The sequence below is a fragment of the Sander vitreus genome, chromosome 24 (assembly GCF_031162955.1).
Source record: "Sander vitreus isolate 19-12246 chromosome 24, sanVit1, whole genome shotgun sequence".
NCBI lineage: Eukaryota > Metazoa > Chordata > Actinopteri > Perciformes > Percidae > Sander > Sander vitreus.
The window spans coordinates 3292751-3320634 of NC_135878.1; the positions used below are offsets into that span (position 1 = coordinate 3292751).

The window sequence follows — 27884 nt, forward strand, 5'->3', positions numbered from 1 at the left end:
TCTATCTATAATAACAGGCCAGGCGGTATTTGCTAACATCGAGCAGACTAGAAGCCCTGACCTGCTGGGGATCCTCACTTTAAAAAGAAAAACTTATAGCAGGTTTCATTGACATTCTGTATAATGCCCCAACTATCCAGAGTAGGGATGCTAATTTAGGGTTTTTATTCTGACCGATAGCTGACCCTCGTTAACTGTTTATTAACCGTGAACCGACAAGCAGGCGACTGAGACCCAGTTCACCCGTTCGGGAGGCTCGGGCATTCAGCGTCTGCAAACAGCTGTGGACTTGTACCGGTCACTCAGCCGCGGCGTTGGTGTGCGTTGTCGTGGATAGGGCTGGGATACCGAATTCAATACTTTTTTTTGTTACTTACCCCAACCAAATTGCCTCTAAAGCAGAGGTGTCAAACTCAATTTCACTAAGAAAAAGAAAACACTGGAAAATAAGAATCTCATTAAGGGCCAGACATGAGAGTTTATTGACAGGCTTTTATTTCATTGAAAAAAGTAAAATATTTTTTCATTATTATTTCATGTCTCATATAGCTTTCTTACTTACAGTTTGGTCAACACAAAGCCCTAAAAAAAAGTTTGAAAAATAGTTCCTTAGCCATCACAGAATATAGCAAATTAAGCAGAACAATGATTGCAATTTAAAAGCAGGCTACCACAGAGGATGTAAACTCTCTGGTTCTGTGGAAATGTCTGAGTCTCAAAGTCAGCCAAATTCTGCTTTGAGTGTCTGAAAAACAGTTTCCCTTCTTTTTAGTTTACTAGACGGGCCAAAATTGATTGTAAACCTAAATTGATGTGCGGCCCGTATGAGTTTGACACATGTGCTCTAAAGTATCGAGTATCGAAAAATGCCCCATCATTCGATACCTAAGGAGTAAATCTCATCGGCGTCAGTGAGCCAATAAGCATGCAGCATGCTTCTACCAAGATCTAATAATGTTTGTGATTGGCTGTCTGTTACATGTTGTAGAGGCACGCAGGAAAAACTCTACGTTACGCGCAGAGACGGGGCTCGCGTAGTAGGAGCTTTTTCTTTTTGTTTTATAAAATCGGTAACGAAAAAAAAGGTTGTTCAGGAACCGGTACCGAAGTCACGGTCGGTATGGAATATTTTTTAACGATACCCAGCCGTAGTTGTGGACACATGCAGCCACTTTCCCCGTATGGAACCGCGTGTGCGTCCGCACGAGCGGTAGTTACAAGACCACAGCTGTCCATGGACACGGAACGTATGTTGAGTTTGTATTTCCTTTCAAATCTCTTTTGCTTAACACATTTTGTGCAAAAGTCCTTTTATGATCCCTTTTTATGCTCTCTTTTTTTCTTCTTTTTATTAACTTCTGTTTTATTATTTGAGCTTTTAGATTCTTTTATGCTCCATATTTTCTTGGGTTCTTGTTTATCCTTTCTTTCCTCTCTCTCTTTGGCTCAGTAGTTAACTGTCGCCTGCGGTTTTATGGAGCTGTACAACACTTTTTACTGTGGTGTTTTGTTGCTCATTATAATGGCCCATGGGTACACGGTAAAATCCCTCGTGGAACCGCCTTCGCTCTGATTTTGTCTTTTTTAGTTTTGTAGGAAGTAGGAAGACAGGTGATGTACTGTGGATTTGGATATGTACTGAACAGTTAATCATGCATTACACAGAAAAAAATTAGAGCAGTCTTTATTTTACAGAATATGCTGTCAACAAAGAAGTTTGCAGATTTGTACCATCTTTTAAAATCTCCATCAAGTATGTAAGGTAACTAAATAAGACCCAGAATGTCAGTGAAATGATACATGTACCCATTTTGAACACATTATTTATGGACTATGCAAATATTTTTTATGCGCAAGAGTCATAAAACATTTACACAATAGTGTCTATCTGCAGCTCGACAGCCCTGGCTTTACTCTTTACTTTATTATACCTGCTTCTGATATCAAGCCTCCAACAAAAGACTACACAAACTCAGCACAAAAAAAAAAGTTTTTTAGTTTTTTATGGGAAGCACAAAAGGACTTAAACACCCTATAGTATTACTGCAAGTCATCTCCTTTGTCCATAAATACCCTCTGGCTTTCTGCTGCTGGATGTGTCTTGAATTTACGCGCTCCGCCTGTGTTATCTGTATTTAGTTTTCTTGAATTTCACGGGGGCTTGTGTTTCATGATAAAGAGTCAGTTGGAGTCAGTTCCTCAAGGCCAACTGAATGTGATAAGGCCACTGTAGTGTTGTTATAATGTGTGAATCGCTGTGGAGCTCTTTTTTTTCAACTCTCAGCGGTCATTCTGTCATCTGTAATGCAGGAAAGGCTGCTTTTCATACACTGATTGAGGGGTCAACAGGGATTATTTTTAGGATGGAAATATAAAAGTGACACTTAAGAAAAAAGGATTGGCAGTCACAGTCATACACTGATTGAAGTAGGTTTTTCTCCTTACCTTCTTCACAGCTTTCAACCCAATCACCTGTCGTTAGATTCACAGAAAATGGCAAGCTGAGAGTTTTCTTTTTTTTTTTTTCAGGTGCTGCGAGAATCATTCAAAGTATCTATTTTCGATAGCTGCTTTGCAGTCTAAATATCTGAGAGGTAGGGAGAAAGAGGGAGAGAACGAGAGGCAGAGAGATAAAAAAAAGGGAGACGGAACGAGAGGCAGAGAGATAAAAAGAGAGACAACGATAAAAGGGCTGTCTGTGCTATGCTGTTGGATGTTTGCCATCCTTGGTGAGGGAAAGGGCACGCACAGGCTGGTGAATGGGAGGCACAGGTGCAATAAAGGATTTTCACTAATTAAGTGAAGTACAGGAGCCCAGGAGGGACAGGCCAGGTGCACATATACTAGCAGGGGTTAGTCGACGTCCACAACAAACGAAGAGAATCCTCCCCTTCGCTGTTCTCCTGTAATTGCGGTTAGCCTAATCTGTCCCCCGGCTTCCTGTCTGTGAAAAAGAATATGCGGAGTGCTGAGCAGTCATCTGGCATGAGTCTCTAACAGAGATTGCTACGTCGGCTTGGCATTCACCAGCCCGCAAGATGAGGAACAAATGAAAACCGAATTACTGGGCTGGGAGATTAATGGAGAAAAATGAAAAAAGGATGGATTGGGCCGTACGTGTTACAGGTGTCAGGGGAGCAAAGACGGATGCCAGGTTTCAAAGGTGCCTCATGTTCCAGCAAATGATAGGCCTAATAAGAGGCTGCTGAAAAGTACCGTGATATTAATTGCAACAGGCATCTCGTCCTTCATCTGCAGCCGTTGAAAGCATGTCTTCCTATCCAACCTAGACAAGTTCACATTTTATTTTTTGTCATTAAATCAGATCATTGTGTTCTTTCCTTTTTTTGACTGAAGACAGTTTCTAGAGCGGCTCAGTGAGAGTTTAAATCTCAAAAGCTTTATTTTACTGTAGATTAAGTTACCATGCAGTAGAATATAGTACCTTTCTATATAACTCAAGGGGGAGTGTCATTACTTTCCCCACTAAGTTGGTCTTCTTTTCAATATTAATGAGTGATTTCTCTGCTGATGACATCTTGGCCTTACAGTTTCCATTCGGGCTAGTGAAAATCTTTCATGGGATTAACACTGAATTGAACTTAAATGTCATAGATATGACATTTAACGCGGTTTTATTGGCCATATGTAGGTGTTATTTTTTTATTCGAATCAATACATTGTGGAGGCTGAAGTGCAACCACAACAATCTGACGTTTCCATAAGCCCCAAAGCATGTTCGAAATGTCACTAATACTGTAGATGTTGCCATTATTCAAGAAAAGGATTAGAGGCTTTTTGCTGTTTTATTACACAAACACGTTGCTGAGCTATACTTTACCAGCATGCACATTTGCATCCAAGTCTACATCACAAACTTGTTATCAAGCACCCCAGCTTGTCATTCTTTGTATCAAGACTCCTGGCAATGAATGAATGAACGCTTTTCAGCAGTGAGGCGTCCCCTCTGTGTGCTTCTGGATTATAGATTGGGCCTTTAATAATCAACAGTGGTTGTCGGAACAGATTAGTGGCGTAATCTTCAGTCTATATCGTTATAATACTCTTTACACTGTAGTTCTCAGAAGCAATAAAAAGCTTAATGCAACTAAATGCGGCTGCCATTGATGTTTGTCACCATCTTGGTTTCCATTGTTGTGTTCATTTCCAAACCCCCCCCCCTCCCCCCAGAACAGCTTACTTTGAGGATTTCTTTTGAGGTTATTTTTGAAGTGACATTTTCGGAGGAACTTGACATTTTGATCAAATTGATGAAAAAGATCGTCTGACAGTTGTGTTCCCAAACAAGGCTGGTGTCACAGACATCAGGCACACGCAAAGCAAATGCAAACATTTTTTATTCTTGTAATGCACCCTCCATCCCTTTGCAAGTTTTGTGGGGCAGGAGATCACTATGTTTTGGAAACACGCCAGAGCACTACCCTCTCCATTTACATTTCTCCATGTTTATTGATGCGTGAGACACTGGCATGCAAACACCATTATTCCCCCCCCCCCCCCGTCCTGGCTGATTTCCCAGCACTGTCGGCTAATAGAGGTGAGCAACAACAACAGCCCCAAATGGAAGATGAGCCGCGCTCTGTGGGCAACAAGTGTAACACCGCAATTATGAGAAACGGACAGCAATCAAGCCCAGACATAAATCTTCAGCACTCACACAATGTGACATCACAGTTTATATGGGAACAACTCTTTTTTTTTTTTTTCTGTAAAAACCTCTGTGTGAGAGGGATTGTAGCTGGATTGGCAGCCAGGATTTAGAGGCTGCGGTTCACAGAAAGAATATTTTGGTGAAGGGATGAAGCCAGTTGAAAAACATAGTTTCACTCAGCTGTGCCCTCCTCGGTTTAACCACAGGCAGCCTTTAAGGATTCAGAGATAAAGTTAGCTCATATTTTCTGCCATAACATAACATTGTCACAAAAAAAAGCTGATCTCATTCTCTTTTTAAGGAAGTATTTTCCAACAAATCCATCTTTTTGTCCACATTTTCCTTCTTTGGTTGCATGCGCTGAGCTCTTATGCCCATAAGTGATCATGGCATACTGCAAACTTCTTCTGCAGCTTCTTTTATAAATACAAATATTTTTATGCCCCCACCCCGGGGGAAGGGCTAGTCAACGAGACTATGTACTGTTACTGGTAGGTACAGGAAAAGTAACCTTCTCGTCCAGATAGAGGTTCATATGTTGAGAGCAGTGACTCAGTGTACATTTACTTTGGTAGTTAGTAGCTTCACATCAGATCTAAGGAAGCATTTGCAAATGCACTGCATACATTAAAGAACAGAGAGTTGCTTATCCCTTTCACAGACAACAGGACACCGTCCTTCCGCCCACGTTTAAGTGAGGCTTGCTCTTGGTGTATCTTGCGATGAGTCAACATATCAATAGATCTGGTTCTAATAAGCAAAAAGAGCTATCATGCGTGGTTACAGGTTTATGGTGGTTCAAGCAATGTATGCACATCAAATGTTGGTTGTGTCCCAGAGTTCACTGAAAAGTTGCCCGCATTATTTATTGGTTATTATGAGGTTTTTATAAGCCAATATTTGTTGTGAGTTACACCACAAAACCTTGTTTCCAATAGAGAGAGAGCGCATTTGAGTCCCGCCCCCAGTGGAGGGGAAATTAACTCTCCACTCTCAATTGACTTGTATTGTGTGAAGGTGCCTTCTCGCCAATTCCGTCTGCTAGCAGAAACATGCATAAAAACGGCTGTGTGTTGATATTCACTACCAACAATGTAAAGAACCCATAACTTGAGTTTTTATAAGCTGCCGACCTGAAAAACTCAGCTTTTATCAAGACAAAAGTGGATACAGACGTGAGGAATCAGCAGGAAGAATGGGGAGACGATATGATATGCCCAACGTTACATTTGTTAGCTTAACTCACAGACAAATTGACCCTTGGATATTTGACTTGGTAACAAAAAGCTTGCCCGAAATCTAATGTCGGACATAACATTAGTTTTGTGTCAGGGTCCCACAGTCTTCCCATTTTCCCTGCTGATTCCTCACGTCTGTATCCACTTTTGTCTTCATAAAAGCTCTGTTTTTCAGGTTGGCAGCTTATAAAAACGGTAGTTATGGGTTATACACCGTGTTGGTAGTGCATCCCACCACAAAGCAGCTTTTAGACATTTTTCTAGCAGATGAAATTGATGCACGCAATACAAGTCAGAGAGTCGGAGAGTTGTTTTTCCCTCCGGTGGCCGTGGCTTTCAGAATATGACGTGATGCGCTCTGTCTCTATCCCTGCTCCGGAGCAGGTTATGTTTGAGAGACAAGATCAACACGTATAAAAGCACCACCTACTTACCAATCAATTGCGTGGCTTTCCCTGACGATTTTTTTATATGAAAGATATAGATTTTCGTCAGAGGGGACTGGCTTATCTGTGTCAGCTTCTTAAACAGTATGTTGCCAGTGCAACACCTCGGAGTTGTGTGCTTACAGTTCCGCAGACTGTCTGCATTGCCTTGCGTTCATTTGCTACAGGTACTTTTATGTGTGCTGTGTGTGCTTTTGTATACCGATATCATCCTACAACAGAGATTGAAGCACTAAAGCATTGTACTTGTTGTTCCTAAAGTAAGCCTACTTACTGCTTTGAATTCTGTTTTTATATTTCTTTTTTATTTGCTCCTATGTCCATTTCAAACCTTCGGGGTTGCAGCTGAAAGAATAGGGCTAAAATTGTGGCAAGACATTCATTTATTGGAATACACAAATGTAATTATAGCCAGAACTAATTGTGACCTAGATGGGGCAGTGATAGTATAAACCTATTATTTTACGCATTCATTCAGTCAGCAATTTGTTTGCCAGCTGTCCTTCCCACATTTGGCAGCTGCAACTGTGTTGCTTTTAGCCTGGATCATGATTAACTTGTTTGTATGTGTCTAATATTGTGGTTTGCTCTTCATTTGTAAAATATGCCTTACTGCTGTCCATGTACAGTATGTGATTGGTCATTTACTGCAAACACCGCCCCTTTTTATGTGAACACGCTCATGACTAGATTGGGAAACCCTGGGTTGAATTACCAAGTTGATAACCACCGTCGTGTGACCGCTTAACAGGATTGCAGTTGTTAGGGTTATTTAAGCCGAATAATAAAAAGATATCCTGGCTATGTTAAACTTGCTTCACAGTACAGACTGAGCTGGATTTATTTATTTCAAACATAATATATTTGAGTCAGTGTAAGGTTAAATAACATGCTATTGTGTGTGAGCCTTCTATTAGTTTGCCATACAGGAAGTGCTATTTGTTGCCTGTCTGAATGTGTGTTTTCAGGTTAACTGGCCACACAGGCCGGGACTCAGGGGGATAACTTATTTGTTTTTCTCTGTTGTATAAGAGCAGTGTTGTGTCGCAAGCTTTTTGCATAACTCCCACTTTGTACAAAACCCTCTCTTCTGCTGTTGAAACACAAGCTTGGAAATTATTGAACTGTACTAATCTCATTTAGTTTTTTTGCATGCATTATAAGACTCCAATAGCTCATCAGTCCGCTGAAGAACCATGTCTGGTCCAATCATAAGAAGGTACCCCCCCTCCCCCTCCCCCCACACACACATACACAATTAGAGTTTAAGATCTCACACATGCCGGGGCCAAAAATAGCGCAATAATGCTGCACATGGGCGTCTGAAATCGAATCCATTTTTCGTAATTTAATGAAATTCAAGTGTCACGTCCTCACAACTCTCATCCCAATTAGAAATGAAAAACTGTGATCACGAGGACAGGAAATTATGAGAAGAACAGTTGGAAGGCCCTCTTCCTTCACTCCCCTTTGAAAAGTGAATGTAATTGGAACTTTGTTAGAAAAGGTTAACACGGTCATTAGCATTCAGCCCGCAGCACATCTAATTTATTCCCAAAGTGGTGTCTTTCATTTATGGATCTGTTCCATATTTAGGGTGAAGGCGATGGCAAGATTTCCATCGCAGAATGTCATTTAGAACAACGATGTGTCTAATACGAGACACTTAGCTCTGTGTCTCGTTTTTGACTCGCAGGTCAGGGATTACCACTGGCACAGCATCACCTGCTGTCACTCCCAACCTGAAACTAAATCCATATCATTTGAATAAAACATATTATGAAGACATTCAAGTCGGGTAAGTCAATTCCGATGCCTCGGCTTTAAAACCTCTGGCCTTGACAACACTACTCGGTCTTCATTTTCCCGTCTCCCCGAGTAAAACATGAAAATATCAACACTTGTCAGCCTGATGCTCTTCTCAGCTTCAGGAAAATGCAAAGGCATTTTGTGGCGCCTAGGTCTCTCCCACTGATAAATGGATAGAGGGGGAGGACCCATGTTGTGGCTTTGATGAGGCAATTTGTACAGTTCTGCAAGAAAACAATGGCAGTTCATTTTATTGCAATGTGTCTCCAGGGATACATCAGCATGGCTGCAACATCGTACAGTGAGGACTTTAGCCCGATAATAAATCAAAAGATGCTCGTGTGTGAGGGAGGGGCGGCATTACGGCTCTCTCTGTAATGGCCCGTGTGCTGTTTGTAGCTCCATTTGGATGCAGAATTTGAAGCAAGCATCTTATTGTATTTAGTGTTGACTACAAAGCCAGGGATTGTGTTGCTTTTGATACATCCATCTGGGTGTGCAGAAAGCCAGCAGTTTTACATTTAGCCATCGTGTTCCCAACATCACATTTTCCAGATGAACTAAACTGTAGCAAAGCCTGGGAGTTGCAATTCCAACAGAATATGCAAGCTGCTTGATGTCCATCAATAACAGGAAGTTGTCAATATCCACAGTTATATGTATTCCAGCATCTATTACGCTACATGAGCCTGTTAGCCGGAGGACAAGCCATAATACATTTCACTGATTTTCTGCTAATAGACTAAAGCTAACCAGCAAGTACTTTGTTTATGCATTACATCCACTGTCATACATACTGTATACTTGGGATGTTGGAAATTCATTTAAACATTTCCCCTGCTTAGTGTGACCCTCCACTTGTTGTCTGGAAATGTATGATGCATTTAAATTCCAAAGTCAAAGCAAAAAAAGCAAAAATGCACTGGTTCTACCGTAGCTCCTTTAAATGTGTATATTGTCATGTTTTCATATACTATGATAGTGAAGAAGACATTTTAAAAGACTGATTGGTATTTTTGGTTGTTTTCTGATATTATAAAAGACCAACTATTTAATGAATTAATAGAAAAAAATGATTGGTTGATGAAAACTGATATAAAAATCATGAAATAAATATATAATAGCTTTAACTCCTTCATTTAATGTTTTAATGATGGTGGTGGAAATGCCTGTCGAGCACAGACAGGGACCTTTTGTGTCCTGAATGGAAATATCTGCAGTCGTTTTCTTCTGCTCACATTTATTCAGGTGTTTCCTTTAATTGGTCACCCGTCTGTGTCCATTCGGCTCAGTTTTTACTGTCATTACTGTCATCATTATTTAGTTGGTTAATGAGAGCAATGGGAGACTTGGCGTACCTCCCTGAACTAGACACATTTTTCTAAGCTGCTGCTTCACTGAGGCAAGGTGGTGCATTAACCACAGCAGCATTAGCAGCTCCTCTGGAGCCAGGAGTTCGGACTTAGAGTGTTGATTTTCTCCTTTATACTTCTGTGTGGACTGGAGGAATTTTAATTTGCAAAATACCTAGATCACATGGTATTGTAAGGGCCAGATACGCCGCATCTGCAGTGTGATGAATATTGATCGTTTAAATGCCGATAATGATTTATGATTTTCATTCTGAAATCTTTCTCGCCCGCAGGTGTTTTGATCAAATCTTCGTATTTTTAGATATTAGCTAGAAATCACCAAAAGTGAAATGCTAATTATCATGTTAATATCTTTGCAACATATTTCACAAGAGGGGTTTGAAAAGTGGTTAAAGTGTCGCCACTGTGCCAATTAGCTGCTGCTGTTGCATCTCTATTGTGTTGCATAGTGTGTTCATTTTTAAAGTTCACATTCAGTGACAGATTCAGATGCTAAGGATTCCATGTTAACAAGCAGTGAGCAAGCATTAGGGTTTGTGCCAGGGCCATCATTACTGTTAGCGCAGAATATATGGGCAGCAGCACAACTCCTCTACAGCCATAAGCTCAGAGCAGGTCCACTTGATTTTAGGCATTACTGTAGGCACTTTTCTCAGAAAACATTTTGCCGTCCCCGTGAGTGACAAACACGTTGACAGAAAAACATGCAGCGCGACAAATCATGAACAAATAGATTTACCCGGGAACATTGACACAGGCATTCTTTCCATCCTCACCAGGATGTGGTGGCTTTCTGCAGGTCAGGAAACTCAAGCTGTTGTTGTTAAGTACCCTTCTGCCATCAAGTTTTTTGCCTGGTGAAATAAGTTAGTGTTATTACATTTTAAATACATTATTTAAAATGGCCATATGGTCTTAATGCACTACATTCCTATATCACACTTTTGAAAGAAGAATTTGAATATGTAAATGACAGTTGTCAGGGCATAAAACCAATGACATGTTGATTTGGAAAAGTTAGTCTGGAGCCCTGAATGTCAATATTTAGTTTTTTCCTTTTCCAAACTCAACATCAAAATAGGGCACACAATTGAGAGAGAGAAGATTAGGGCTGTAAGGCTGATGTTTATGTGTAATGCACAGCAGTTTGCTTTCACTCCGTGAAGCTTTGCTCTCTCTCTCAGAGTCACTTAGTTATTATTCAGAGTAGGACTGTTTCTGAACAGTGGGTGGCTGCGTAGTAGCATTCAAACTCCCAAAACAACACATGTACTCCTTTGAGTCTGGAATGCTACACATAAGGATCACAAATTGAGAATCCTGAAATGTTATTGCTCATAATATTAAAATGAATCAGCAAGAGAACGATGACTTAGGAGACAGAGGAGATGGCGATAGTGCGGAGTGAATTCTAAGAGACCCTATGAAGAAAAAGAAATCTGTTTTGCACACCACTCATCCTCCACGTTCGCCCCATGCATAAATGAATACAGATAGCTGGGTGAAATCAGTACTGATAAGAAGTAGCTTGGCACAAGATGTTGCTGCTAATCAGGCCCCTCAGCCACCGGCCAACCCTGCATATAAAAGCACCCCTCACACACTCACACATGCACACACGCCACCTAAACAATCACTTTGCCTGATATTCTTTTCACAATTGCTTTTCTCTATCCGTTCAACACCCATACAGTCCCAGTGAAAATATGTGCTCTGCAGCTTATTACAGAACACAGATACTGGATGTTGTTTTGCATATTGACAACTTTGGCTTGGGACTATTCTCTCCAGGCATATGTCAACATTAAATCACTTATTTCAAAAATGAACACACTCAGTGCTGTTAATTCAGGGTTTTTTCCCCCAGTCTGTCAGGATCCAATCAGTGGTTTTAATTTGAGCTACTTTCTCCAACTAAAAAGTAAAAAGTTGATCCTGTCATTTCATCAAAATGAAAAATCTGTGGTGGCTCCTGAGAGAATACATTAGCAAGAATAATAAAGGCGACAGAGAGCACCCAGGAGGATTCCTGAGGTGTATTTTCTACTTCAAAAATCATAATGCTTCCATCAAATGAGGCAGGTTTAGGAATGCATGTATGCATAAAAAAGCTTATGTAAATAAATAGCATCATATATGCAGAAATAGAAAATAAATAGCCAATGTCAAAGCCATGTGAATAGCTGTTTGAATAAAAAGACCAATGCTATCTCTAAATTAGCTTGGATGGTTAAAAAAAAAAAAAACGTAACTAAAAAACAGAGCACACAGTACAACAGCTTGCATCTGCTCAGGGACGTTTCCTATTAAAAAGCTCTTTCAGGGTTGTGTTGGAAGTGTAAAACAATACTCAACTTGTAAGCTTTCTGCATCTTGTCTGCTGTCTTGTCGTTTTCATCCTTAATTGGAAACCCAAACTGCTGACACGCAGCAGACCTGAAACCAGATCCATGAAGAGTTACCTTATGTTGTCCGTCTCGACACTTACTCGGTCTTGTCAGTGGTGTAGTTCAGCGTGATGATCCGTGAAAAAGCTTGCTGTTCAATCTACACAGAAGAGAAACATCCATTCTAGGTGTTCTTTCTGAAGAGCACAGCAGACCTAGGAACATACTTCTGTTTCATCCCCGAGAGATAATTTGCAGACCATAAAGAGAGAAAACGGCGGCGCTTGTTTCCACTCAATAAGTAAAAGTTATTTTAAAAGAGTGATTTGAGATTTTAAAAGTAACAACTCGGTGAACAAAGGTGCTCTTTGAATTTAAGGGCCACAACAAATATTATAAACTTTGTATATGGCATGGGTGACACATTTCCAGAGTTGTCACATTTTCATGCATTGCTTGGCCTCTCCTGGACGGCAAGATTCACATATGGGAACCGTAACGCCTTTAAATATTGTAAATATATGTGCAGTAAAAATGCTGGCAACTTTTACATTGCTCTCCGACTTTTAACCACGTTACAGCAATAGCAGTTTTTAGATCCTTTGTGTTTGGTGCCAGGTAACTTGTAAAATAAGATGGCGAACTTGGTAAACAGTCATCAGTGATGCTGGTCAGACGTCCAACAGGCCTGAAACGTTGTGCTGTTAAGTTCATCTTCAACTTTGATTCTTAAATGCTGCTGTGTGAAAATACCAGATTAATGCTGGAATCCAGTGCGATAGCAGATCGCACAGATGTCGCATCCTTGGCTGACCTATGTGAATTTGCCTGTTGATGATTTTAGGAGTCATGAGATTAATAATCTTGAAATAGAATTTGTAACCAGAGTCACATACGGCACAACGTACAGTATAATCAACATCTTAATGACTTCACTTAGAATCTTAAAAGTTTTCTCTCCATATAATCCCAATGGTAACTTCAAGTTGATTTTAGCTGTGAAAGTTTACAAAAATAAACCCAGAAACAGAACTAACAGAATACTTAATTAAATACTAAATTCATATTTGAACCCAATATAGCATGTATGATTAGAGCTACATGGAATTATGTTAATTTAGACATTTCAAAGCTGTGAAAAGCAATGCTCCTGTTTATTAATGTTGTGAAACTCTTTCACTTTAGTAGTCACAAAATAGCAAATATGTTGATGCTCAATGTTTCTGTTTAGCAGACAGACTCAGCACAATATTATGGGCAGTTGGCTTACCTCACAGTTTGGATGCATTCATGTATTTTGGACTGCATGTATTACATTTTCAAATGATCTTGTATCCAAATCAAGAGAGTTGAAGTGAATAGAAGAAGGCTAAGTTGCTAGTTTTGAATAACAGACTATTATCTCTGCATCATTCTGTTGCGCAACGTTTTTTGCTTTTCAGTGATTATGCACATGTCTACTAAGACAACTGTTTGCCCATTTTTTCATGAGCTCTCTGGATTGTTTGTGATGAGATTATGCCAGTGAGTCAGAGTTACAAGAATAATGTTTGTACTATAGTCTCTACCTCCCTCCTTGACCTTCAGCTAGGGCTGGCCAATATATCAATATAAATCAATAATCGTGATATGAGACTAGATAACGTCTTAGATTTTGGATATCGTAATATGACATAAGTGTTGTCTTTTCCTGGTTTTACAGTAAAGTGATGGAATTTTCTGAACTTTCCAGACTGTACTTTCAGTTCTATTATTTGCCTTTACCCACTTAGTCATTATATCCACATTACAGATGATTATTTATCACAAATCTCATTGTGTGATTATTTTGTGAAAGCACCAATTGGTCTACATATCGTCGCAATATCGTTATCGAGCTATTTGGTCTAAAATATTGTGATATTTGATTTTCTCCATGTCGCCCAGCCCTACCTTCAGCAACCAGTCAATAGGATAGATGCCCACCATGTGAACCTGACACTGTATGTATAGCACTTTGAATTCCTTTACAAATGTTGATTTAAAATACATCATAGAGGATTTGTGATGATCAAACGGCTCAAGGGGGGATTCATTCACACCCCTTATTAGCTGCTCTGGACGCATCAAATCAGTTTACAGACAGATAGATGGAGAGACATAAGAAGAAAGAAGGGAAGCATTCACACTTGAGTGCACTTGTTCTCATCTGCTCATTTTGCGTAAGAGTTAATGTTTGATGTGTGTGTATTATTTGGCATCCATCTGCACTCCAACCCCCACTCCCCTATCAGCCGTCAGTCCTATGAACACATGTTTAGTTTCCATTGCAGTAACGCATCGACCACCTGGAGGGGGAAATGCCTGGGTGGCATTTTGACATGCTGTTTGCAGCTGACAGGTTCGGGATAATCACTTCACCACTCCCATGAAATTTCCTAATAAGCTGTTCGCTGAATGTCAATCTGGCTTTAACTAAGCAAGCTGCGACTCTATGAATTTACAGGATTCTCTTTTCCCCCCACCCCCCTCTTCTTCCTCCTTCTTCTTCTGCTTCTTTTTCTCCTGCTCACTTCGCTCACTGACCTGACAACTGTTGTTCTTAATTTTCTCCCTGGCTGTTTTGAGAGGATCCAAGTTCTGTGTGTCCATTGGTGTGACACATACTGTACACGTGGATACATTTTGTCGACAAAAACGCAGTGAAAATACCCACATGAGCCAATGATGCTGTGTTGAAACAGGAAGCATCAAATAAGTATAATGAATAGGAAAATAATAGCCAAATCCACTGGTAAATCAGTAAGTAGAAAGCATTTATCCTTGCATATAAACAACACATTGACATAGGGCTGTAACGCTTTGTGTATTTCTGCATGGCTGCATGCAAAATACACGATATGTAGATTGACGCACATAATGCGGAGCCAAAGTTTACAAGTGTGAGTTCTATGTATGCCGTTAGCAACATGTGCTGCTGTTAGCACAACAAGCTGATTGGCGTGCAAGTCAACTACAGCTCGTGCAAATGAAATGCCAGAGCTGGAAGACCCTGCAGGTTTTCAGTCAGAGACGTGTATAAGACAAGGGCGGTGTGTCATCGTTGCTTCACCATTGTCAGTGGATGCAGTAGGCTGAAAGCAGCTCAAAGTAGAATTGACAGCAGGTACTGACTCGCGTATGTGGCCTGCAAAGAAGTCAATTATTGTGCAGGTCAAGAAGACACAGTTCTCTGTGCACATATATAAGCATGTTTCTCTTCCTCTCTAGAGGTAGATGTAGAAGAAAGGCAGGCCAATTACAGTGAGTGATTTTTCTTTTTGGGCTCTTTGAACAATAAGAGCTTTCTTTTCTTTCTTTTCCAGCGTTCTTTTGTTAATGTCGTGCCGTGGGCAGTTTAGTTTTCGTCTGCTTCCAAGTACAGATTATTCCTGCTTGGAATAACTGTTTGTTTTGGTGTGCTAAGTACTGGCAGAGCTGTCCTCCTTTCACCCTGCAACAGACTTTTTTTTTTTATTTGTACATCCCCTTGTTTCCTCTGTAGGTTGTGATTCTTTCCTCTCAGAGGGGTTAACGACAGCTATAATCCTATTGATCCAGAAAACTGATCCCTCCTAATCCTGTAACCTAAAAGTTGGGCATTGTGATGTGCAGCACAGTACAGTAGAGACGGGACCAACAGCTTTATAAATTCTTAGCCAACACAATGAGATCCCCATCAGTGTTCATTTTAAAGCTGCTTCAGAGGCAGAGAATGTCCAGGAATGTACCTCATCTAAAAAAAAGGCAGTTCTTCATGAATCTATCATTTGTTTCTCCTGTGAAGGATGGAGCGTCTTTTGGACGTGCTGTTATTGTGGACTCGGCAGACAGAGAACAGAAGACGAAAAGAGAATTTTCAGATGAGCTTCGGGGAATGACTTTACTCGCCTGCCTTTTTTATCTACTTCCCACTCTTTCTCTCACTTGCTCACCTTGCGTTGTGCGTTCTTACGCTCCATCTCTCTGGGGTTTTGCTCCTGGTATGCGTGTGCGTGTGTGTGTGTGTGTGTGTGTGTGTGTGTGTGTTGGCAAAAGCAAGTGGCAGTGCCCTGCCATGACCAACACTCATCCATGCCAGTTAATGACACTTAAAGGCATCCCCCGATGCACATCACCTTGGTTGCCAGGCTGAGGACCGGCTGACTCATCGGTAAAAAGCCGCACTTTGGCAGCGCTCCCGGTGCAGGATGCAGTAAAGGTGACATCGGTCTGGATGACACTGTGCTGGCAGCCTCTGCCTCCCACACTCTGTCACTGTCATCGATTTTCAGTGTATGTTGTGAGAGAGGGAGATAGAAGATTGGAAAAATTGGGAGATAAACTGGTTATACTTGCAGTGTAGTCAAAGTAGTCCCGAATGAAGGGGAATAAATGGCTGAGAAGAAAAGACATTTGGATGTGTCAATTCATAAGAGCAGTGTGTTTCCTGCAGTTTCAATTTTTACTCCACCAATGATTTGTTCAAAGACCTTTTCTACTCCAACCTTGACGGTCTTTTATGACAGATTTACGACCTATACTGCAGCCAGCCAACAGGGGGCGATCCAGATGTTCAGTTATCTAGTCTATGCAGTAACCCCTGATTTCATGGCTTTAAATATGTATCGACCTTTATAGGACTTATAACAAAGAAAACTTCAAGTACGAGCCAAATGAAGGCTAAATGGGCAGAATTTCTACCTTTCTATATGAACCAGCAAGTTTAATATCCAACTGTAGTCTCATACAGTAGGATCATAAGAGAGTCAAATGATGATGATGCACAAGATGTTACATTCAGATTTAACATATTGTTATATCAGCAACCTCTATAAAGTCTGTTGGATTGTTCTTGCAATTCTCTGGAAACATTAAGTGTGGCTGGGGGGGGGGGGGGGTTGAATCATGTCAGACAATTACTAAATGCTACCTTGCATCTTTTACAGTTACTATATCACTGAAATGGCTACAGTAATGAGGCCTGGCCTCTGCTGCACCTATATACCTGGAATCCTAATTTAAATCAGTAGCATCCACCCTTATCCAGTGGTTTCTTTCACTATCGCTGCCTGTGTTTGTCTAAAGGAGGATAGGTGCCTTTTCAAAGATGGATGATGGCACTCGGCACAAATAGTCCTAGCAAATGTTAATTCAGCTTTTGTGGACTAATGATCTATCCATACCCACTTATCCTCAGTGTAGTACAAGTTGACTAATGCTACATCAGTCAGCACTTCATCTGATCATCAGGGGAAAAGCAATTTAAGCTCGCCAGAGTTTGTTAGTAGTTCACAACTTTAGTTTTTACACATATTTGAAGCCATCGATTCGTCAGAACTCGTAATGGCTTCGCCGAAAGAGAAGCAGTGACTTTAGAATAGGAGTGAACAAAACCCCATTTATGTAGAATGCAAGCTGCCGTCGCTGCTCTGAGGGTTCCTAAGGCAACCATTGGCTGCCTCCTTTTGTTTAGCAAGGTGTGAGTCATGGTCAGCCAGCTTTACATTGTTCAGACATTACAATCAGACATTAATAATGATTGGTAATTGACAGTTACTGGAGAAAGTGTTTCTTTTTGCGCGTTGAACAAATTAAACATCTGTGAGGTCATGCTACCTTACATCACTGGATTACACCATCCTAATGGTGTCTTTGTACCTCTGCACGTAACCTCTGTGTTGGAATTTTTCTTTTTCCATTTAAATATTGAGTTTTTGTGCTGCCCTTGAAACGTATTAACAAACCAGTGGATCATTGCAAATATGCATTTATGTGAAAATGTTATTGTGAGAATTTCTAGATTAATCGATAATTAAAATGATAATTAGTTGCATCCCTACATAGTGCAAATATATAGTACATAGAAATCAACCATTCATCTATTTCCCTGTCACAGTATAGCTCTGCGATGACACATTGTTGGCAGTTTTTCCAGTAACTGTTATTTTTTCATCTGTTGCTGATTTGCAACCTGGAAATGGAGAAGATTATATAACAAGTTGGTGGCGTTGATGATACTAATGATCAGATCTCATGAACATGCACCTACTCATAAACAGGTGGCATTTATCAAATTGGAATTAGCAATTAATGAAAAAGTTGTGCAGTTAAGAGAGTTTGGTTAGTCTGATTTGGGACACTGGTATGAGCAAACCTCACAGAAAACAATGAGGTTTATTATAAGAATACAAGCTTGTTTTTGAATGAGGCCATTTGGATGAGGATGAATTGTACCTAGGTGGGTCCTTGGCTTATTAAACTCAAAAAAGAACAATTGCTGCACTGATGCCACAGACTCTTTTCAGGCATCTGTATCTTACTGCATTTCCAAATTATTATGTAAAGCATCTTCCTTGGAAGGCATCTCCTCCTCATGTGTGTGATTTCTCTGTGACCCGTGTCAGCGATGCATAGGGGTGCCAGTTACACGGGCACTTAGAAACGTCTCTTTTCAGAACACATTGTCCTTGCTTGCAACATTAACCTCCGCCAGTTTGCCCTGCAGCAACCAGGGATCCATTCAGCTGGCATGCTTTGTCAACCCCCAATGTCTCCTCTTTATTTTAGACTAGCACAAATAAATTAACGCCCTGCATATTCATCACTATTACTAGCGAGGAGACTATGAATTTAATTGAATATGTTATATCACAAGGGATTGAAGTGAGCTCAGCTCATTGCATTGTTGAAGCATGGGCCAGTCACTGTATCTCATCATGGGAAGATAACAGATGCCGGGCTGGAGAGATGACAAGCGCAAATCACGCAAGTCCAACTGTTCTTTTAAAGTGAAATATTGCCCCAGAATCTGTGGAGTAATGATAAACAAGGACCCCGTGGTACATAGTGTAAATAACAAGATTAAATCAAATGCTGAGCTATGATTGAAACACCTCCCGCTGGGCTTGAATTGATTGCCCATTTCAGCACTGACAGTCTCATAAATAAACAGAAAAAGAAGAGAAAATGTGTTAACCTATTTGTTATGCACATTTAATGCATGAACCTGATCAATGCTGCAGGATCAAGCATGGCATCTTGTTGTTCTTAGCACTCACACACTACACTGCCAGGGCTTCGGTGGAGCGATTGCAACAATTAGCTGTTAACAGTGAGGAATGGGCCTTCAATTCTCACTAATGGCTGCGCTTTTACTCAAAGAAAAAAGCCAACCACGATTAACCGGAGGGCTGAGGGAAGGAAGGTGGCAGATACTTGGCCGAGGCTAGACTTTGGGTGGTGGCGAGGTTCTTCTGGGACTAGAACTGCTTTTCTGAAGCATTGGGCGTGAGGATGAAAGAGCCTGGAGACGTGGTCGGGTGGATACGGGAGCAGAGTGGACAGACCGAGCCTTCAGAACTCTGACAGCTCCCCAGCAGAGAGGACAGGGAGGATGATGGGAGAAAGAGAGGAGGAGGAGCAGAGCCGCCTCGGAGAGATCAAAGGTGCACTCATCAAGGGCCTGTCTCTCTTTTCCTTTGACAGGGGCAAAGAGATGGGGAAGGGGGGGGGGGGCTTCAATAAAAAGTCAATGACGATGAGGACTGTAGACGGAGGCTGTAGAGCTATAATAGAACCAAAGAGGACGGGGTAATCCTTTTACCTGTAGCTCAATCACTGTATATTCCTCTCAACAGTCTTAAGTAAGCTCAGTTTGCTGTAGCTACAACAGTCTCCAAATATTTGCTTTGCACTTTCCCTGAAAGCTTTATGCATTTATAATGTAACAGTGTACGTGCACTTAGGCCTTGGCTGAATTATTTTTTCATGTATGTTCCATACGTTAAATGGAGAAGGTTTGTAAACCACAAAGAACATTGAAAATGAAAAGTAGGTCCTACATCTATTTGGGCTGGGCAATATGTCAAAAAGTGTTATCATGCTAATATGTCACCATAAAAAGTCACTATTTCTGTTGAGCTTATAGATTCCCTTAATACTTAATTCATGAGTAGTAGTTTGCGAGCCTGATATATGATCTGCACACAGGAAATCTATTTAAATGAATACAGTAAACACACAAAATTGGGGATTTGTTCAATTACTGGAGTTTGAAAGTGAGAGTGTAGTTGATGATAATGCTTAAGGTGAAAACTATTTTGTAGTATTTCTTGTCTTTGGCGCATGTTTTTGGCAGTGTTGACAATACTCATTACATCTGTTTCATGTCTCTTTCACTTTGTGGCCAAACGGGGCTTTAAGTAGTAACCCTTTTTTAATCTCAACAGCTCTCTCGTTCAAGTTCAAGTCACTTTCTGAGTCAACACAAAAAGGTTTGTCTGTCCGGACCCTACATCTATTCATCCATCTGTTTGACTGGATTGTGGCCAAATCACTTCTAGAAATTCACTATTTGGTCTAATTTGTCTGTTGGCGTTTCCTGAAACTTGAGGGACCATCTCATCACTTTATTACCATGCAGTACTTTCAAACTTAACACTAATCAGCCCAGGTTTGAAGGGGGTACATAGTACATCATTTGTTTGCTCATTCATGTGTAACATGCAATATGTCAGACTCCACTGATCTCGTTTTGACAAAACCTGAGGAAAAGATGCATCTAACAGCTGCACCCAGCCTCCAAAGTTGCACTCCCCAGGCCCATTGGCCCCAGGGAGAACCACATTTAGCGCTCAAATCAAGGTGCCATAGACTGGAACACATTAGTGAAACGCAATGTATGTAGCACAATGAAGATGACACAATTCCATGCTGAAGAATGCCTGGTGAGTGTCTCGCTCATTAAACATGTTCGTAATGAACTGAGAGGTTACAGAGGCGATCTAGGGAGACATGACCTAGTTCTCACTCCTGAGTGCAGCTGCTCTCTCAGCACTGAAGGCAGAGGGAGGAAGGAGAGAAACAGGAGGAGGACATACTGTAGTTTGACACACAGGAGATGCCATTTTCCTGATTTATATGCATCAACACCTAGGCAAAGACTACAGTAAAGAGGGATGTCTTTAATGTCAACTTGATATAAGATGTAAATGTGAGCATAAAGTAGATGTTTTATGAATAGTGTGGATGGATGTCTCTTGTGTAAATCTTGTCTCCATAACTTTATTCAGCCAGGAATATGAAGAAAAGAATGTTCCTCCAAGCTTACAGATCCACTTCTCTGCCCAGGCCTACAGTACAGGACTATTATAACATCTTAACTCGAGTCCCTAATTGACACTACTTGGACTAGACTTTGAGATAGAATGTACATTCAAGTGTCTAAATACGCTGTATTTTGGCTTTTTTTTTTTTTTGCCAAATGCTTTGTAAGACAATCTTTCATTCCTCCGAGCAATAATCCTCTGTCATGAGCTGACATTTGCCTTCGATGATGACTGCTGCGAGTCTTGGAGAGACCTAAACCTTTGTGTTTAAGGACTTAATTGACATGATCTCAGATTCTAATGGGGCTCTTAATTAGAGCTCTAATATCTCTGGGTATATTGAAAAGGTCAACCAATTAAGCCTATGGTAATGTTAAAAACGCAACACTGTACTGTGTGACGGCCGCTCCAGGTGCATGATTAGAGTAATCACGATCTACGGCATTTGCAATTAGATCTGGGTCATTTCAGTTAAAATACAAATTGGCTCATTTCTTAATGCACCATTCATAATACAATGCTCTTGCAGGCAAGGCCTCTTAACATGAATAAAGACTGAACACTAAATCCACTTTCTTGAGTTTGTAATTACATGTACAGTACAGTACTTTATTACACTGTCCTGGTCCCCGTTTGTTGTATTCATTACATTCATTGTCTGTGGGCCCAGCTCCACAATAATTAAGATTTATAAAAGAGAATCAGGCGTACATGCAGCTTTAGGGCCCAAATCTGACGAAAAGAATGCATATGCATGTTTCTGTCTTTGTCTCAACAAAAGACACTAAACCTCATTGACAGGAAAGAGGCAGAGGAGAAAATGGCGGAATCAGCTGGAGCAGTGCCACTGTGGCCGCAGGGCATATCATTTTTTGAGGGGCATGAGGCCAGCCTGCGGAGGTTCAGTGGCCCTGGCCATCATGGCAGCCATGAAATTCCTTCCCTGGTCCTATAAATTCTTGATGACCATCATGTAATGTTGCATTAAAAGGGCTAGACAGCGGGAGAGCTAGAGGAACACTGGGGCAACCATCTGACAGAGTGTGTGTGTGTGTGTGTGTGTGTGTGTGTGTGTGTGTGTGTGTGTTAGAGCCAGGTTTAAAATTATTTTAATTTTGTTGACATATTAGAGTCAAAGGCTTTTACTAAGGGAATTTTGGATCTCTCTTTCTATCACTCCATAAATCAGAAAATATTGTCATGTCATGTGTATATGATAAAAACAATTGCCATGTTTTTAGGAATAGCATTATTTAAATGAGGCTCTGAATGTTATATGAAGAAACCCCTCTGTAAAAAACATTCAGAATATTCTGTAGATAGGTATGAAACTGGAAGGTTTGCTGTATGTAAGTGCTACTGAAGTGTTATGATATGAAAGCAAAATAGCCCAAAATTGACCAGTGCATGGAAAACCAATGTTTTTGCCTGCAGTGTCTGACTTTAAGTCAAGGTGGAGTCAGCTCCTCAGGTGGTTAGTTGTGCTAAAAGAACATTTGTGAGGCACAAAGGAGTGGCCAGTAATGTATTATTTATTTATCTTCTGACTGTAATCATACAAAGTGTGCTTAACCGAAAAGCTTTTTCAGAGATGTTGTACCTGCAAGGAAGAAAGCAGGTTTTGTGTAAAGCTGGCAGTATAGTTCATATAAAGCAACAGAGTATTGCTTTGCTTTGACAAAGACTATTGTGATCTGGACATGTGGTACAAATTCAATTGGAAAAGAATCCAGAAAGCAAGGGAGTGAAATGTAACCTTGAATTTTGTATCCCATTTCACGGTGAACACACTGAACGGCAGTGTGGGTTGATCTCCAGCTCAGGATGTCTACAGAGTGTGGATCACCTGCAAAATGATTGAAATGAGCGGGGGGGAAATCGAACATCATTTACATACCTGCGGTCTGTCGTCTGAGACTTTGTCAACAACTCTAACAGCAGCTGACGGGAAGTCTTAAGGACACCTTCAAGCTGAAAGTTAATTATCTCATTCGCCCCTGCGGGTGTCTCAGGATCTGACGGTATCTGTTTCAGACCACACAAAGACACGCTTTGAATTGTAACACACACACACACACACACACACACACACACCCCTCCGGTTAGCAGCACTGATCAGCAATCAGGACATTGGTTGAGACGAATAAACGCCAGTGTTGACAGACGTGTCCATTAGCTATTAGATTGTTTCTAGAGAGAAACGTTCCACGAAAACGAAATCATTGCCGTATTTTCTCTATTATGTGGAAGTTGTATCTCTAAGCAATAATCACCCATTTTGTTACGTCATTTTCTTTTGAAGGGCAGCAGTTTATAGCTCTTTATCATGTCCGCTGTAATCCCCATGTCGCCATTAAGACAGACTGAAATTTGATTGGCAACTCATTCGGAAAGGTCAGAGGAACCCTGCCCTACTGGTGGATTCAGCTAAAGCCTTTATCTCTCATGGAAAGTTTGGCATCGCCAACCTGGAATTATGATACCCTGATGTCATTTATGTTTGAATTTAATACTAAAAATGTATATTACATTTTTTTTTTTGTATCCTTTTGAAACAAGATTCAGAGAACCCAATCAGAACAGGCTTACATGATGAATGAAAATTCATGGTTTCTCAGCTTAATTTCCAAATTAGCAAGTGTTAGAATGCCAACAAGCTAAAGTAGGATGGTGAACATTAACATGCTAAACCTCAGCATTTTAGCATTGTCATTTTGAGCATGTTGGCATGCTTATGTTAGCATTTTGCTTGAAGCATCTCACTTCAAATGCTATACAGATACAAAAGGAAACACCATACTTATTCTAAAGTGCATAATGAGAAATAACAATAAAATAGTATTTGTTTATTCATCTACTATATTCAAAGAACATCAGCAGAACAATACATACACAAACTTTTATAGTAACAAGTTCTATTGTCATTACGCTAAAGTAGCTAGGTAAAAAAAACGTTTTACTAGAAATTATAACTGAAATAAAATATTGCAAAGCACATTTGTATTGGGCTCTTGTGATAATTTTGGCAGTGAGCTCTCACAGACAAACAGCACAAGGACGCACAATTCAGGGCGAGAAACAAGCTCATCACTCATGGTCTCAGAAATGATTTCCACAACAGAGACATTCTACTCCCTAAGGGAGGGAGATACAAACTCAAACGATTGTTGGCAGCATAGACTAAAGGTGCATTTGCTTTCCCTTTATTATTCCTCGTTGTTGAATAATTAAGACCTATTGTTATTTCTGGGCCCCCGACTGTAATGATAGCAATAATTCATATTATGCTGATTAGCACAGTGACAGGGGGGGCGTAATGCATTCCACATGGCACCACTTTTTCCAGCGTCAGAAAAATTATGTTAATGTCGAACCGAGGCATGTTTCCACAATAAGGTAAATGCATGAGAAATGAATTCTGAATTAGCTTCTATAGTAAGTCAGAACTGTGCCAAGGCCACCAAAGCATGTGTTAAATGCACTAATTAAAAAGTGTTTCTCTGCATAGATAGTAAGCCAATTTGTAAGGTGATTGCTCATCAGCTGCCTCCTTGGAATGTTTGTGTGTGTGTGTGTGTGTGTGTGTGTGTGTGGTACTCCCTCTCTGAGAGACATTTGTGGTGCGTGAGTGAGGCTTGGTAATGGAGGGCTGCGATTACTCCAGAGCTGAGGCTGACAGCTCTGTGTAGCTAAGCTCCGATCAGGTAACTGACTTCAGGCCACGACCGAGACATGCCACTCAAGCCCGAGGGCAGGAAACTCTTCCCAATTACCCAGCGTGCACTGCTATCTGCCTGTTAGCGGGAGCGCTGACAGGGCTCCATCCTGACCCTGGCATGGCGTTCCTCTCTCCGTCTTAAGCTTGATGACGGGAAGATAGTCACACCATGATAGTCTATACTTTTATTTGGCTTTTCCCTTTCCTTTTTCTTTAGGCTTACTAGTAGCTTAGCGTGATGACATTGTTGGCCTGACTGGTCTGCACCTCCAATCAAGACTGAAATATCAGCTATACTATAACTATAACATCGCTGAAACGATTAGTTGACTAATTGATTTGTCGATCAACACAAAATTAATAAGCAACTTTTTTGGATTATTGATTCATCTTTTGAGTCTTTTTCAAGCAGAAATGACGAACATTCTCTGGTCCCATCTCTTAATGTGAGGATTTGCCATTTCTCATATTCATGTGAACTAAATATTGTGGCGTTTTGGGTTAGTTGGTTATATATGATAGAAAATGAAATATCTATTACTTGTCTATCTAATTCTAGTTACTTTGGCATCTGAGGTTTTGATGGCTGGTTTTCACAGCTTTTTTGACGTGTGTGTGTGTGTGTGTGTGTGTGTGTGTGTGCGTGCGCGGCATCTGCCACGGAAGCTTATTAATCAAGTGAAAAACTCAATTTGATATGAGAGAATTTCGTTTGACCTTTTCTGGGCGTAAGTGAGTCTTGAATGATACATTCTCAAAAGAGCATACATCAATAGATCCCTCCACCTTCTCCCCTTATTTGTTTCCATAGTTACGTAGCTGCAGCATACTGATGAGCCATCGGCTGATTACACTTACAACTTCCCTCATGGTCTGTGTCAAGAAATATTTGGGTTGAGTCGAGCTTTTATGCAGTTTGTATAAAGGAAAGCATATGTGTATCTGCTATTTAAAAGCGTACAATACTAAATCCTTGTCTAATTTTCTGATGGAATGAGTTCAACTTTCAACTGAATTAAATTCATTTATTCATGTTAGAGATGCTTTTAACAGATTCACAGTGATGTTTTAGCCTCAGTACAAGATGTTTATTTGAAAAGTAAAATAGTTTTGGAAGATGTTAAAAGCCTTAAAGCCACACATACTTCCTGCATCTTCACAGAATCATCTCATCTCTTTTCCTTTTCCAATTTCCTTTCTTTCTTGAAGTCTCATATCACTTTTCCTGACCTGGCTCTGTCTTTTTTTCTTACAGAGCTGGTATGAAGAGACGGAGCCCATATTGCCTTGGACGAGAGCCAGCTGTGTCAGGTACTGCTACACTGACCTCAGCTTCCTGTCCGTTTGTCGAAATGCTGCTCAGTCAGGGATGTAGCCTATTTCTGGTTTTAAAAGGCCTTTCATAATAGGTAGACACAGTGCTCCTGTATTTCACAGAGCTTTCACTGCTGGAAAAAAAAAAAAAAAAAGCCAGATGAGATTGAGAACTGAAACCGAAGCTTTGGATAAAGAGTTGTTGTTGCCTCTGAGGTTCACTGCTTCAATCTTGCGGAGGCTTTGTCACCCTTGCATGCATTTAAGTCTCCTGGGTTCCCTTAGTCATCAAAGGGAATTACTAAATTGAAGAGAAAATATAGTGTATGGTGCATCGCAGTGGTTCGTGTCAGTTCTTTTCTCAAGTCTGTGCTGCCTCCCCACGCTATCCAGCAGCACAAGAATCACATGTAGTATACTGTCCATACATTGATTGATGGAGGAGGTTGTTGAAAATGGGGTTACCTAGTCTACATCTTGTGTTATCAGTCTATTAAATAACAAATCTGATTGTGGTGTAATTTGTCAAATGTAAAAGTGGATGGCTTTTCAACATTTCCTTTCAAATGTGATAACTCGGCTGAATGTTATTGATGTTTATACCCTGGATGATTAAAAAAATTTTTTTTGAACAAAACCTTTTCTAACCTCAAGCAAACCTATTTCACTTAATATCAACATAATTGTATTGTATTGCTGTGGGTCTCGCTGGTTTGTGTGTCAATATTTGAGGAGACTTGCTGTTTGTAGCTTTGATCACCTGAAGCATCATAATCACCAGAGGAGAAAACTGTGTTTCTTGAGGCAAGACACAGAATATGAACTGTCAAGTAGAGGAAAATGATGTGTACTGCTACTCTCTATGACCGTGGCTGCTTGTTGATTGGTGGTGCGTTATGCTGCTGCTAGTGTCAGTGCTTGGGTCGACCTTTGGAATGGGTCTACATTTTACAATCTTTTTATATGTCATTACTATAAACTGTATCAATGTTTCGACTTATTTGTAATTGGATCAAGATGTACTGTATATAGATATTGAAATGACATGGTATTACAGCTAAGTACTGTCGGGACATTAAAGAGGCTCGCAAGAGACACAGATAATAAAAAAAGGTTGATTGATGCAGCAGTGATCAAATTATTCAGAGTTTTAGTCCCTAGTTTGGGCCAAGCTATAAAAACGCTGGATCCTACATTTCCTGTAATGCAACTTAATAGCATCTTTAATCCCCTGCCTAGTAAACGGCCACACCTTTCAAACCCCTGGTGACACAGGTTTTATGTTAAAAGTTATTTTCTCAGACTTAACAAAGCTCATCCAGATCCGCAGAAGACATTCTACTGTTTTCACAGGCTGAGTTGCAGTGATCATGTTGAATAAACTGCTCTCCGTGTATTTGATGGAACATGGTTTCCATATCATTATTTTGCAAATCCCAAATCCAAATGTCCTCTATAGGTGGAAGGACATATTTTGGTTTTGGGTTGCTGCTGGGCTCTGAAACGAAATCTGGATAATGTGTCTTTTAAATAAGACATTAAGAACTGCCTGTTCTTTCTTCCCTTTGTCTCTTTCCTTCTCAGTGGCCTGCCAGTGTTTGCACTAGCCTGCAGAGACACAAATAGTCAGCATACATATGTCAGATGCTCCATGCAGGCTAAAGTTCAAATCCCCTTCATATGTGCACTTCCTTAGCACCACAGGCAGGGACTCTGTGAAAAGGTCATCTCTCACACTGATTAAATGAAGGAAATTGCCGTCTTTCGCTTCCCCTCACCATACTGTTTTTAGCCTTTGCTAGGCATTAGCAACTGCTGCT

At 40.5% G+C, this 27884-nt stretch overlaps 1 protein-coding gene across 1 annotated transcript in view; it reads left to right on the top strand.

The window, feature by feature from the left end:
- The window catches only part of LOC144512794 (beta-1,3-galactosyltransferase 1-like), an 88032-nt gene that overhangs the window by 12843 nt on the left and 47305 nt on the right, over positions 1-27884 (top strand). The window contains exon 2 of the mRNA XM_078243729.1: positions 26006-26061. The gene's annotated coding sequence lies outside the window, so the exon portion shown is untranslated. The remainder of the gene's footprint in view (positions 1-26005; positions 26062-27884) is intronic.